The sequence below is a fragment of the Lycorma delicatula genome, chromosome 2 (assembly GCF_047948215.1).
Source record: "Lycorma delicatula isolate Av1 chromosome 2, ASM4794821v1, whole genome shotgun sequence".
Classification (NCBI taxonomy): Eukaryota; Metazoa; Arthropoda; class Insecta; order Hemiptera; family Fulgoridae; genus Lycorma; species Lycorma delicatula.
Window position 1 is genome coordinate 214,149,026 of NC_134456.1, and position 13,515 is coordinate 214,162,540.

The 13,515-nt window shown below is 31.2% G+C and overlaps 1 protein-coding gene across 11 annotated transcripts in view; it reads left to right on the forward strand.

Moving 5' to 3' along the window:
• Window positions 1–6,100: 6,100 nt before the first annotated feature.
• The window catches only part of Trpgamma (Transient receptor potential cation channel gamma), a 1,234,746-nt gene continuing 1,227,331 nt past the window's right edge, over window positions 6,101–13,515 (forward strand). For all 11 annotated transcript variants that reach the window (XM_075357154.1, XM_075357155.1, XM_075357156.1 and 8 more), the window contains exon 1: window positions 6,101–6,216. The gene's annotated coding sequence lies outside the window, so the exon portion shown is untranslated. The remainder of the gene's footprint in view (window positions 6,217–13,515) is intronic.

The following is a 13,515-nucleotide window of genomic DNA, read 5'->3' on the forward strand; positions in this document are numbered from 1 at the left end:
AGTCAATTGGGAATACTAGCACCCACCTGAGCTGCGATTGCTTCATTTGATGTGGATTTACGCCGTGAACAGAGTTACGACATTGGTGATCTTCAGTCATATGTCCAATCAAACATTCCCAAATTAACGCGAGAACAGAAAGGCATTTATGATCGCATAATCCAAATGATAAATGACGGAGTTGGGGGGATCTTCTTCTTGGATGCGCCTGAAACTATATTGAAAATTCAATTCAATATTTATTATTGAAGTTTGAAAATTGAATATTGAAGTTTGAATATTGAATAAGAATGTTGAAAATTGAAATTAAAATTCAATTCAATATTGAATATGGAAAATTCAATTCAAAATTGCATATTGAAAATTCAATTCGAATTGAATATTGAAAATTGAATATTGAATATTGAATATTGAAAATTGAATATTGAATATTGAAAAATTGAAAATCGAATATTGAAAATTGACTATAGATCACGTCAGGAACGGATAGTTATGCTACTCTATAGATAAAAAAGGTACTGCCCCATGATCAGGAGAAACATTGTAAAACCTTGGTCAGAGCAAACAAAATATACAATTAATTATATACACAAAAAAAATGATGCAACTTAAGTGAATATTAGTTATTTAAAATATAAACACATGAAAATAAAGGCACTAAGAGTAAAAACTAACTACAAAATTCACAAATAAGAAGACGAAGTGAGGATAAAAAAAAATTAAAATGAAATTGTAAACCGTACAATAAGATTCTCGCAGAAACGCGTGGAACGGCAGAAAGTTTGGTGAAGTAAACTTCTACATAATGCAGATATTAACAACACATGGTATTTTAAAGGTTACCTGCACAAAATAGGCAGACGTGCGTCATCGTCATGTATGTTTTTCGAAGACGACGATTCTGTTGAACATACGGTCTTCAAATGCCGAAAGTGAGACACGGAATAGGGTGGATATCGCACAGTGCACACCAGATACCCTTGTGAATTACATATTACAAAGCGAGGAACACTGGAGGAGAGTCAACACATATGCAACGGAGGTAATAAAGTGTAAAGATCAAGAGGAATGGCGCCGGGGCTATTAGTATAGGGACGGCAGGACAGTCCCAGAGGTGAGGGCTGGCATGCCCAGGTGTGCCAGTGCCTATGATCCTCTGGGGACTCCAGGGGATGGTAGGCACAGTAACAGAGAAAAGACCTGGCGCTGTGTTTTGGGTAGATATGTCCGGCGTTAAGAAAGGGCACAATAAAGACTCCTCAAAAGAGCTGACCTACCATGCTGGATGTACAGCCGGTAGGTGGGAAGGCTCTCTTGAGTAACCAGACACTCCTCCGGGTGGAGTTATATCCATCGGTCTGGACCGACCTAGAGAAGTAAAGATAAAAAAGAAGTTTCTTGGCCGCTTAAATTTCTGATTGTTTATTATTGAACGCCTTGAACCGTTCGTTTTAATCCTTCTCGTAAACGTCATAGCTGTATTCGTATATGAAGGAACTGAAAGTTCTACGATAGCAATTCAAAACATTATTCACAAAGCGAATAGTAAGGATCTAACTTTAAGATTTAAAATTGTTTTCTATTTAAAATTTAATTATATCGTATATTGATTGATTTAAAATCCAATAAATATTAAAGTTTTGGAAGAACTTTTATCGGTCCTGGTCTGCCGAAAATTACTATTATAAAAGTGATCGCAGTAGAATTTACTATAGTCCTAGAGTTGGAGGAATGAGTTATGATGAAGGGTCGGTTCACGGTTAGTGGATATTTGTAGAAGTTGCCCTCTGTCGGACGGTCTCAGATAAAAAAATATTTAATTAATATTATAAGTCCAGTTTAACCTTTACCTTTTGCAGGAAATCCTATTACGTAAATGATAATTTAAGAGTCTGGAGGATCTGTATCTTTGGAGATCTTCTTATTAAAAAAAATCACCCTCCAAATCAATCTCTTAGTATTTTCCTGTACATTACACAAAAATACTTTATTGAAAAAAATTTCTAAATTACACAATTCACTATAAAAAATTGAGATCCATCGATATGTTGAGTAATAAAAAAATAGATAGTAAATTTATTTATTTTTTAATAATTTTATAAATTTTAAATTTAATTTGAGCAAGAATATATTTTACTTTTCCCAATTACATTGTGAAAGCTCTTTGCACCTTCTAATATTGCATTTTATGAAGTTCAATACACTACATAGATATCGGATATATTTATTCTGATGAGATTCCATATTACTTTTATTAGTATTAAATTGTGACTATCACATATTTACTTTGAAATTTTGGTGGAATAAATACTAAAAGGGTATATAAGATGTAGATTAATATTAGACTTACAGTATGTATCTTAATTTAAACGTTTATGAAATTATATTTATAAAAACGTTTATTAATAACATCATTTGGATGATAAAAAAAATTCTTCTACTTAAAAATAGTCAAAGGCAAATGAAATATTTTAAGGGTACTTATTATGTGTTTATATGTTACGATAGGGAACATCCGACAAGGATGTTCCCTATCTCCGTTACTTTTTAATCTTTACATGGAACTAGCAGTTAATGATGTTAAAGAACAATTTAGATTCGGAGTAACAGTACAAGGTGAAAAGATAAAGATGCTACGATTTGCTGATGATATAGTAATTCTAGCCGAGAGTAAAAAGGATTTAGAAGAAACAATGAACGGCATAGATGAAGTCCTACGCAAGAACTATCGCATGAAAATAAACAAGAACAAAACAAAAGTAATGAAATGTAGTAGAAATAACAAAGATGGACCGCTGAATGTGAAAATAGGAGGAGAAAAGATTATGGAGGTAGAAGAATTTTGTTATTTGGGAAGTAAAATTACTAAAGATGGACGAAGCAGGAGCGATATAAAATGCCGAATAGCACAAGCTAAACGAGCCTTCAGTAAGAAATATAATTTGTTTACATCAAAAATGAATTTAAATGTCAGGAAAAGATTTTTGAAAGTGTATGTTTGGAGTGTTGCTTTATATGGAAGTGAAACTTGGACAATCGGAGTATCTGAGAAGAAAAGATTAGAAGCTTTTGAAATGTGGTGCTATAGGAGAATGTTAAAAATCAGATGGGTGGATAAAGTGACAAATGAAGAGGTATTGCGGCAAATAGATGAAGAAAGAAGCATTTGGAAAAATATAGTTAAAAGAAGAGACAGACTTATAGGCCACATACTAAGGCATCCTGGAATAGTCGCCTTAATATTGGAAGGACAGGTAGAAGGGAAAAATTGTGTAGGCAGGCCACGTTTGGAGTATGTAAAACAAATTGTTGGGGATGTAGGATGTAGAGGGTATACTGAAATGAAACGACTAGCACTAGATAGGGAATCTTGGAGAGCTGCATCAAACCAGTCAAATGACTGAAGACAAAAAAAAAAAAAAAAATGTTACGGTAAAACCCCGAATACCGGTAAATCTTTAGTTTTACCGGTAAATTCTAATATTTACCAAGTCACTTGATAAAAAAAGTCAAGTCCGAAAAAATCTTGAAAACACATTTATTTCGGACTTTTACCAAATAGTTTTGGTCATTATTGACATTTACCATAGACTGTTGGTAAAAGTTGACAAGTTCTGTAATGAAATCACTCAAAAGTATGAATTTAAAAATGATTTTTATGAACTTGGTGAACTTGGAGTAAATTACAAGCGATGTATGCGATAAACCAGATTACGTTGTGCAAAGAAAATTTTTTGAGTGTTGAGATGTTGGAACTAAGACAGTGAGCCCAGCAGCCACCTGCCCAGCAGCCACTGACAGCACAGAAGAGCGAAGAAACCTGCACTTTCCCCCGTTCAGCCCTTCGGGGCTCGGGATTTACAAGGTTAACGGTATGTAACTTCGGTTACTACCAATTCTTGGAAAGTGCAGGCCAAAGAAGAACGAAGAGGTCTTCGGGAGAAGAAGAGGGAGAAGATGAAGAAGAAGGAAGACCAACCACTCGCCTCAACATCACGGACTGGAGTCCGGAACAGAGCCCAGCAGAGATGCGTCCTGAAGGGCAGCCATACCAGAAGCGGATGAAGAGCTTCTACACAACCTCTCCTAATTTAAAACTTACATTAAGACAAATAACCCAGCAATAGCGACTCCTCCGGAAAAGGGGACGCATTGCTCCCTCCTTTTTAGCTAGTGTCCCGTTGTGGCGTATTCCTGCTAGCCTATTAAAGAGTTAGCACCGAAAGGACTTCAGTGGATGGTCTGAAGGGGAATTACGTCGGGAGGACAGGCTTTATAAGCATAGCCTTCCGCGGTCGGCCCATGCAATGGGTTTGATAACGCTGGTTCAACAACGGATTGGAATGCAATTAAATCCGTCTTAAATTCACTAAAATAATAATAGACAAAAATTGAAAAATTAGATCCGAGATTAAAAATAACCTTTTAAAAACAAGCCCGATTAGAAAGATCCAGCAGCAAGGGACTCTGTCCAGGCTCTGCGATGGAGTAGGGAGTAATAGACTCCTGCCAACTTTGCATTCCATTCCATTCCAAGACAGTGAGCATACGAGAAGTTGTGAAAAAACTGTCTTTAGTTGGTGGGCATGGATTCAGAAATGCAACTTTGTGAAGAAGTGTACGACGAACAGATGTTTGTGGAAATCTGCAAAATTACTTTGTAATTCTAAGTGCCATAATATTCAACCTTGCTGCAATAAATAATAACGTGTAAATTTCAAAATTTCGTACAATTGGAACACTAAGTTTAACAAAATTTTTCATTCAAAAAGTAATTAATATGAAGAGCAAACGTTTCTTGCATAAGAGTTATTATCTAATACTTGAGATGGGCATTATTTTTAGTTATAGAGTTTTTTTTTGTAATTTGTAGTCTCGAAAGGATTCATTTAATTATAACAACGAAGATATTGCTATTTACCATTGTGGAAGTTTGCTGAAAATTATTCATTCCTGAATATTAGTGTATATGAATTAATTACTTTTAAAGTTTTTGAAATGTCTTAGTATTAAATAGCAAAATATAGTTTTTTGTAATCTTTTGAAAAAAACCGGTTTCATTTTTCACTTGCAGTGCACTGAAATTCCGAAATTGGGAAGAGCATTTTTAAATTCATACTTTTGAGTGATTTCATTACAGAACTTGTCAACTTTTACCAACAGTCTATGGTAAATGTCAATAATGACCAAAACTATTTGGTAAAAGTCCGAAATAAATGTTTTTTCAAGATTTTTTCGGACTTGACTTTTATCAAGTGACTTGGTAAATGTTAGAATTTACCGGTAAAACTTAAGATTTACCGGTATTCAGGGTTTTACCGTAATATATACACATATAAGAAAAGTACCTTCTAACCTTTGATTCCACCTTATTGCACCTTATATGAAAGATGACAACCTTGAAAAAAATGACAACAATTATTTACAATTAAAAAATTGTAGTAATTATTGTCTGTAGTATTTTAATACTATTGTATTTAATAAATTTAAAAAAATAAATATTATAAAATCATATTTAAAATTTAAATGTTAATATTATTAATTTAAAAGTAATAAAAATTTAGAATCTAATTCTATACTACATTCATTTTTTGTTTTGTTACGAAAAAACTGATTGATAAGTTATAAATTAAAAATAAAACTTTAGAAATATAAATTAAGGCAAACGGAAGTAGGGTTATTTTTCCATTAATTAATTTCAATTTTTTTCTTTGGACTTTTTTTCAGGAAGTTGACAGGAATTTAGTTTTCCAAGAGAATGAATTTTGACATATATTTATATATACGAGTATAACGTGATATATTAATCAATCGTCACGGTAGCACTGTCGTTAAAACACGAAAGGGTTGTTTGGAATTTAAAATTTAATTATATCGTATAGGTTGATTTAAAGCGCAATAAATATTGAAATTTGGAAGAACTTTTGTCGGTCCTGTTCTGCGTGACGATTACTGCTATAATAGTGACCGCAGTAGAATTTGCTGTAGGCCTAGGGTTAGAGGAACGGGTTACGATGCAGGATTGGTTCACGGTTAGCGGATATTTTGTGATGCTGCGCTCTGTCGGACGATCTCAGAGGGTGTGGTTCAGTTGAGAGCGGGCGCGAGCAACGGTCGGTGAACACGTTGGTTTTAGTGTACGTGGCGTGTGTACTATCGAAAGGAATTCTGCAGCGCTGCGTTAATTTAGCTTTCGCCCATGTCATCACAACTAAGGTCAGAAATTATCTAATATATTACAAAATTTATATGTAGGAAAAATTAATTATTAAAAATAATTTTTTAGTACAAACATTTTTTTTTAATTATCGTATATCATGATTTTCTTTCAGGAAATATGTTTATTGTAAAACGATAAATCATTTCTAGATATAGAAAAGTTAATAATTAAAATTTATCGATATAATACTTACATTAAAGGTATTAAAATCCATAATTTTTATTTAATAAAAAAAAAACGATTACTATTAATTAAATTTTTATAATACGAAATAAAAAATAAATTGAAAACTGAGATTAAAAACGAAGAAAATAATTGTAAATTCTTTTGATAAGCTCAATAATTAGCACGTGTTTTGATGTACATCAAAACATATAAACGTTAATATCACATATGTTTTTTTAAGTTTGCGAAAACATTTAATGAAAAATTTTTAATTAGAAAAAAGGAGATAAATCAAAAAATAATACGTATTTTTTATTAAGAAATATTAATTACATTTCGGTTGTTTTGATGTAAAATTAGAAATTTCGAGATAAAGCTTAATTTAATAAATATCATCTAAATTTTCACAAATTATAAATTAAAGTTAATTGGTGTTTGTGCGTGTTCCTTCGTATACATTATAAGTATATCAAGGACGTATCTTTCTAATTGTTGTTTACCGCTATAAAAAATGTAAAACTAATAAATAAAATACCAAAGAATGAGTTACCAACACGTTATCAATTTAAAAATTAATAGTAAATTTTTAATTAAATTAAATAAAATTCATGGAAAAAACACGTATATCAAATGCAGAAAGTTCATTTTATTTGCTAATTAACAAGTTAATACGTCAAGAAAGTAGTCTATTTTTACCACTCAACTGTTTGAAGTAAATTTAACTCTAAATAATTAGCTACGCCAGAATTCTAAACATAATAAAATATGATCAAGTTTTTATATCGGTAACCTAATTTAAATAAATATATACTTTTTTGACTTTGTTTAATTACTAAAGATGTAGGTTATATTAGCTACAGTAACATATTATTGTTTATATCTCAGAATATTTCGTTAAAATCTGGAGTTATTTAAATAAAAAAATATATATTCATTAACATACAGATATAAAAATAAATGTATTACAATAAGAGTATATATATATATATATATATATATATATATATATATATATATATATATATATGTAATAAATCACAGTTCTACATATGAATAGTAGAACGTTAAAAAGAAATTGAAAACGCAATGAACTAGATGAAGTTATCACAAATTATATCCTTCCAGATAGTAGATAAGAAGTCGTGATCGGATGATAAGGAGTTATCAGTGAAACTTCTCAAAAATCCCATACTAATATTACAAAGAACTTTTGTGACAAGCAGCACGTACGCTATAATTATGAAAATTTAACACCTAACAGAACAACAAGAGAAAGAAAAATAAAAGGAGTCATAAATAGCAAGAAAACCGACGAAACAATGAAAAGAAAAAGTAAAGAATATGAGATAAATTTTAAAATAAAAATCGAAGAGATAATACGCAGCTAGTTACATTTTAGACACTACAGAGTCACTAAGGTCCAAAATGTGTGCCGTTTTAATCTTCTGTCATCCTCGTTGTTTAGGAGATACACCGGTAAGTGATTAAGGTTGTTAAGTCACATTTCGTACTTTGAACTGAAACGTTGTATTTACTCCCGGACGTATCGTTAGTCTAAATATTCGTGTATTTCACTGTTTTTTTATTTTTATTTTTTATTTTTTTTATTAAAAGCTTTTATTTAACTCGCTTTAGGAGTAATAAAATCTTGCAACTGCTATATCTTTTGATCTATCTTATGAAAATCAATGAAATTTGGTACACATATGTAACTTCGATGACAATACAGAACTACGGTGTCGGAATTTGATATGACCCATCCCCACGCCCCCACGCTTTACCCCTACTCTAAATGCATGCATTTATTTGAAAATTTTCATTTCTCATGAACTATCGTATGAAAATGATTGAAATTTGGCACACGTATGTAACTTCAATGTGTAAAAATAAATATTTTTTTCTTTTTTTTAGTCTTAAAAAAATACAAAAAAAATACAAAAATATATTTGATTACATATAAAAAAAATATTTAAAAAATCTTTTATTTAATTAATATTAACATTAATAAAAAAAGGAAACAAATTAGAAAAACCCTCTAAAAACTAAAAAATAACAATTAAATCAAATTGAGAATTTTAAACAAAAAAATATAATATATTAGCAAATATAAAAATGCACTGAAAGGTTAAAAATAAATTATATAAATATCTGATAAATAACCAATAAATAAATGTAATAATTACAAAATTAAAAAATTAAAAATAATGAAAATATTTAGTTAAATAAAAGCGTGGCGCAGTTTTTATAACAATCTTTTCGAATAAGTATTTATAGACATTTGCTGTATTTTAAAATATATTTTTTTGTTTAATGAGGTTGTTCAGTATATGTATATACTTTATTTATCTGTAATAAAATAACTCAAGTTTTAATTCTTTGACGGTTCAAATTTGCACCGAGATGACCATTACGGGTTAATAAGATAAAATAAAAATTAAATTTAGAAATTTTGTACAAAGTTATTACACTTTGACGGTAATCTGAAAAATTATTAATTATTATCATTATTATAATTGTAATCGTAATTATGAATTCATTAAATAAAAATTCATAATTAATTTTAAAAAAAATTTTAGCGGAAAGAGTGCGTTCAATTTGGCTTGGATTACAAGCAGAATTTGAAGATGAACTTCAACTATGTAAGAACGTACAAAGAAAGAGAGTGATGATTTTCCCAGATTGCTGCTTGTATCTAGTCTCAACTGGAGAGGTTCCAGCAGACCTTTCGCTCCCTCGCGTCGTTATTGAAAATGAAAATGAAGATTTAATTGTTGTAAAAATAAATGTGTTGTTTTAAATAAATTATAAAAACTGCACCATATTTAACTAAATATTTTCATTACTTTTAATTTTAAAATTTAATAATTATTACATTTATTTTTTATTTATTAAATATTTATATAATTTATTTTTAACTTTTCAGTGCATTTTTATATTTGCTAATATATTATATTTTTTTGTTTAAAATTCTCAATTTGATTTAATTCTTATTTTTTACTTTTTAGAGGGTTTTTCTAATTTGTTTCCTTTTTTTATTAATGTTAATATTAATATTAGTTAAATAAAAGCTTTTTTAAAAAATATATATTTTTTTTTTACTACTGATGCTTCTGTTATACGCATCGCTAGTTCATTTTGACATTGAAGTCGTTCGCAGTACTCCGAAGTCGGATCCCGTAGGTCCAGATAGTTTGAGAATTGTTTTATATTGTTGAGTGCCGGCAGTTTATTAGAAAAAGATAATCGAGAACGTCAGCCCGACGACCGGAGCATTTACTTGCTTTTTATCTCGAGTCGTCTTCTCTTCTCTCTTATATGAACTTTCTACGTTAATCGACGGTCGAGGTGTAAACCTGGATACCTCGCGCTCTCGGTTTGCGGAATTACAACGCTGAAATTATTACACGCGCTTTGATTTTAATCGCCAATAATGCTTCGAGTTTTAAGATGTACCGCTCTTTATTTAAATATTATGCAAAAGTAAAATTACAGTGAGCTTATCAAATTGTTTCTTTATCGATAATGATGAAGCTGTAGCTTACGACGCTTCCGTTAATTATTTATCTCTGTGCTTATAAAAATATATAATAAGTGATCGATAATTGTTCAAGTTTATATACGAATAAAATACTGATTAATATTTATAACTCTACACAAAAGTTTTTAAATAAAAAATCTAAATAGTAAATCACTTTCTTTATTAGTGGATGAAATCGTAACTAAACGATATACTAAAAAGCTTTAGTTTTAAAGAAAATTATCAACTTGTAGAAAATTCGGTAATAATAACATTAATATCAAACAATAAAATCTTATTAAAAAAAAAAAAAAAAAAAAAAAAAAATTGAAAAACCAAGATTATTTCCTGTAACTGACCGAGTATGATTGATTTAGAAATATATATTTTTTTAAACCTTGGTTTGCTATAAATAATATAGTAAAGGGAAGTGAGATTGTAAAATTAAACTAAGTTACAAACTATATACAACTTATATGACGATGATTGTCATACAAGTCGTATGACAACCGCTCAAAATATGACGATTATTATTGTTATTTAAATTATTTTCCTCTTCACGACGGTGCCAGGTCGCTCTGATGATACACTATAAAAAAAATGTTCACGTAAACAAAATACAACTTTTAATAATTAAAAATGAATCTTTAAATCTTCTCACATTTAATAAACTAAACTTTATTTAAATCTCTCTTCCTGTAAATGATTTTCAAATTTCATCTCGTGTTGTACCTTTATTTTTTAAATATTAACGAAATTGTAGTGATGCGTATAAAAAATATAACTATTTATATATGGTTAAAAAATTTTAATACATCTACTGAAATTGATTTCAAATTGGAAAAACACGTAATTAAACGATAATAATATTTTATTTTACCAATTTTAATTTTCCGTTATAAAGAAATATCCAACTGTTATATGACCTGTTACTGTATTACTTTGTTACTATTATAAATTGAAGTGTTAACAGCATTCATTCTTTTCACTGAATAATTCCTCAATAAGTCGCTTGTGTCGCATTGCTTTTGAGATGCAATAATATCAGTACCTGATAAAAATTAAAAGTACATCAACGTAACAATGTTTTTTTTTTTTTATTGTTTTCTTCATATGTGATGTTATTCCTCTTTTTAATTAATTATTTTTAGTGATAATCTTAATATTTGATTACTCGTTTTTGAAAATTGGTGCAGTTATTACTATTTGTTTTGTGGAGCAAAAACAAATCTAACATTATACTTTGTATAATATATTTATTTTCTTGATAACCTCCCTGAAATAGTCGAGTAAAAATGCCAAGGCAAAGTCAGCAATCGGACAGCTATAACGGTTCTTCTATCATCTGTACAGCTGAGGTAATATTATAGAATGATAAATAATATATAAGTACGGTTTTCTGGGTGTCTAAATATTACCTAACTTTTTGAATACCAAATCGGTTGAAATCGATGGGAACATTTAACTTCTTAACTGTCTTAGTTGGATGAGATCTTTATATATGATATTTATTTAGGACGTGATGTGACCTATTCACTGTAACTGTTTTCATAATTTCGTAATTCATTAAGTCAGCGTTTCTCAACCTTTAGTATTTGCGAATCAATTTTCAATCATAAATTTCATCGCGTCGATGTATAAAAGAACAATGTATTTTGACGCTAAAGCTACACTATGACCTTAGTTACAAACCTTATAAATTACCAAGAATAAATAAATTTATTGATATCACTGATACCAATTCTTGAATTGCTTTTTTTCATACATTACAGATCTGTAAATACAATTTTCCTATCGTCCTTAGTTTTAAATAAATTACGCTTCAAAAACAAATTACGGGAAAATATGGTTAAAATCTGTAAAATTTATAATTTTTCATGATCATACCTGTGTTAAAATAATTTCGCTGATGATTTTCTTTTATAAGAAGCCTAAGGCACATCTCAAATTAATGTCCGACAGTAATCAGCTAGCATGTTAGAATTCCATTTCCCTTTACAGCGGCTTTCCATCACCGAAATGTCTTGGTGGAAACGTTCACCGTGTTTGTCACTTAGGTCTCCGAGGTTGTCCGGGAAAAAATCCAGATGTGAGTGGAGGGAATGTATTTTCAAAGATATATTACATCCCATAGCTCTATATGAAGTAGTTTATTATAACTAATTTTAAATTTTAAATTTAGAAGCTGATTAAAAAATAACGAGGCAATTGTCGGATTTTTGTTTGCCGAGAAAAGTTTTGTAAACGACTTTAAATGAAGCCCAAGCTGCATTTTCTACATTATTTAACATCGAAAAGCCTTCTTTTGCTCCTCCGAACTCGGGAGGGGGGAAGCAGAGAGCCGCAGCCGCCTTTTTGATGTTTTCCCACCGGCAGACCCTCTATCTTCTCGACAGTAGAAACAGCCGGCGGAGGACAAAAGTCAATCTCACACTCATTCAGAGCATCACCATCATCACTAAATTCTATGTACTGGACTGCAGCTTGTTGTTGGGGACAACCAGATACACCCATGCACCGTTTTACTTCTAGCAACCACTAGGTACCTAATAACCGCCCGCCGATAAATTTCACGGTCGGTGGTAACCGCACTGTCAGTATCACTATCCCCCATTTGGGGCCGACCGTCGGAGCGATCGGAATCGGGTAAACAGCAAAATAACAAATAACGTAAGCTCTATAAAATAATTTAACCTCAAACTAATCAAGATAATTCGACTTTAGAATTTCTATACCACGAACGTAAACAACAAAATTAACAGTATAACAGTTGTGTTGCTAAGGTAAATCGCCCTTAATAACCGTAGGCTAATTTATAAAAAAAAATAAAATATAAACACAGTAATTAGCTTAAACAACAACAAAACATTAATAAACGCAAACAGAACGTTAAATTAAATTAAAAAAAAAACTAACAGTATATAAAACCACACGCGGGTAATAAAAGAACTCCGCAAGGCAAACTAACTCAAACGAACTAGAATGAAAAACACACAAAACGCAAGAAAACTAAACGAAACAACTGATAACGAAAATAAACAATAAAATATAAAGTATGGAATCAATGAAAATATGAAAACGGAGAGCGCTATCAACACGTTTACACTAGCTCACTTGTTCAGATCTCGACCTCCATTTTTTTCTTTCTATTTTTTTTTTGTTCACCTTCATTTACCTTGCCCCCCAGGAGCGGAACAAATATTTAAGCATAATTAAGCTCCGGGGGGGGGGGGTTGCCTTTGCCTCAAACTACCGCGGCAGAACACAAGGTCTCGCCCAGGTAGCCGGAACTTGGTCTTGCAGTGTATGCCACGTCTCTAATGAGAGGACTCCAAAGGGTCCTCTCCAAAGGAAGAGGACTCAGGTTTTAATGCCCTGCATCTAATGGGGAGGGGTTCCCCACCAGGACTACGATCTTACATTCCCTCCCCCAGAGGCGCTGCGAAGGAGTCCCCGTCCAATCATTGATAATGGGACCCCGGAGCCTCCCACCTATCTTGGATGGGCCTGTAACTCACAGACAGGGGAAGCCTTGCATCCCCTACCACCGGGTGCATGTCCATACAACCGACAGTAAGGACACCGAGCCTCTCGCCGGCAGTCCTTTCGTAGA